The following is a 1802-nucleotide window of genomic DNA, read 5'->3' as shown; positions in this document are numbered from 1 at the left end:
TTTTTTTAATGTTTTATTTATTTTTGATACAGAGAGAGACAGAGCATGAGAGGGGGAGGGTCAGAGAGAGAAGGAGGCATGGAACATGAAGCAGGCTCCAGGCTCTGAGCTAGCTGTCAGCACAGAGCCTGACGCGGGGCTCGAACCCACGAACGTGAGATCTGACCTGAGCCGAAGCCGGAGGCTTAACCAACTGAGCCACCCAGGCACCCCTCAGTGTGGTTTTGATTTGTGTTTCCCTGATGATGAGTGATGTTGAGCCATCGTTTCATGTGCCTGTAGGCCATCTGGATGTCCTCTTTGGAGAAGTGTCTGTTTATGTCTTCTGCCCACTTCTTCACTGGGTTACAATATATGTTTATCTTAACTTTAGCATATTGTTTAAAAGAAGGAGATGATGGCATATTCTCTTCCTAATTTTCCTAATATGATACACTTTAGTGAGAGGCCCATATTATTGAAATCATGACTATAAAGCTAATAGGCTGATGAACAAAAACAGACTTAAAAGATCAAATGTATTATTTTTATATGCATATTTTATTTGAATATACTGAAAAATCCCAGAAACTCCTGAAGGCAAGATTAAACTCTGATACATTCCTATAAAGTTAATATTTGGCACTAACATAGCTTTTCTCCATATTTAACATTGTTATTACTAATTACCATGGCAAATGGTTATATACCCTCAAAGAACAAAGTTTCGCTTTCTCTGCAGTTTAATCAAAGCTTATTCCTATGAATTGTGCAAGTTTTATGACCAAAGAGCAATCTTTGATAGAACACAATTTAGTTAAAAATCATAAAACAAGCTTGTCTTTGTTAAGTAAAAATTGCTATAATAGGAATGCTTCATTCTGCCTAAGACACTACCTGGTGATAAAGTGGGTGCAAACTTCAATATTTGCCTCAACCCTTCCAGGCCTCTATGGAAGCATTGGCTTAAATATCCTAAAAGTAAGAATTACAAATTTTTTAACTAAAACTTTTTAAAAATAATTTTTACTTAAATAATGGACTTTTTCTTATATTTAAAGAAGCATCACACTGCTAACTCCAATTGCTCTAATTATGCTCGTACCATTAGAAATTTATAAAGGGTGCAGAAAGATTGTGGGTAACCAGCAAATTATTTAGTGAAAAGTATTGCTCATTGAGAAGTATTAATATCATAACTTACTAAAATAATTTACACTATGTGTACTATCCATATAGACTCTTTGCTTTGCTTTCTATTTTCTTCTGTTCTTTTCTCTTTCTTTTTTTTTCTTTCTGAAGTCAATGAAGAAAAGATGATCTTCCTCTTATCTATGATCACCTTGAACATTACTACATACTTTTCAACAAGTAATTTTTCTTTTTCATTTAGAAAAAGATAAAGAGATTATATCAATCATATGCCAAGAAGAATCTTAAACTACCACTGTGTTTATAATACCAGGATAAAGAAAGCTTTGTTACATTACAAAAATTTTACCATGAACTCTGATTACTATATTCCTTTTGATATATTCACATAGTGGATTATAAATAAAAAATAATTAGAAACATGTCCACACAAAAATGTGCATGTGGATGTTTATAGCAGTTCTATTCATAATTTTCAGAACTTGGAAACTACCAGGATGCCCTTCAGTGGTGAGTGAATATACTGTGATACACTTAAATAATGAAATATTATTTGGTACTAAAGAAAAATGAACTATCAAACCATGAAAGATATGAAGACCTCTTAAATGCATAGTTCTAATTATATCACATTCTTGAAAAAGCAAAACTATAAAAATGGTAAAAAAAAA

This window comes from Suricata suricatta, chromosome 1 (assembly GCF_006229205.1).
Source record: "Suricata suricatta isolate VVHF042 chromosome 1, meerkat_22Aug2017_6uvM2_HiC, whole genome shotgun sequence".
NCBI lineage: Eukaryota > Metazoa > Chordata > Mammalia > Carnivora > Herpestidae > Suricata > Suricata suricatta.
The sequence above is the reverse complement of the archived record's forward strand: the minus strand, read 5'-3'. Positions refer to the sequence as shown.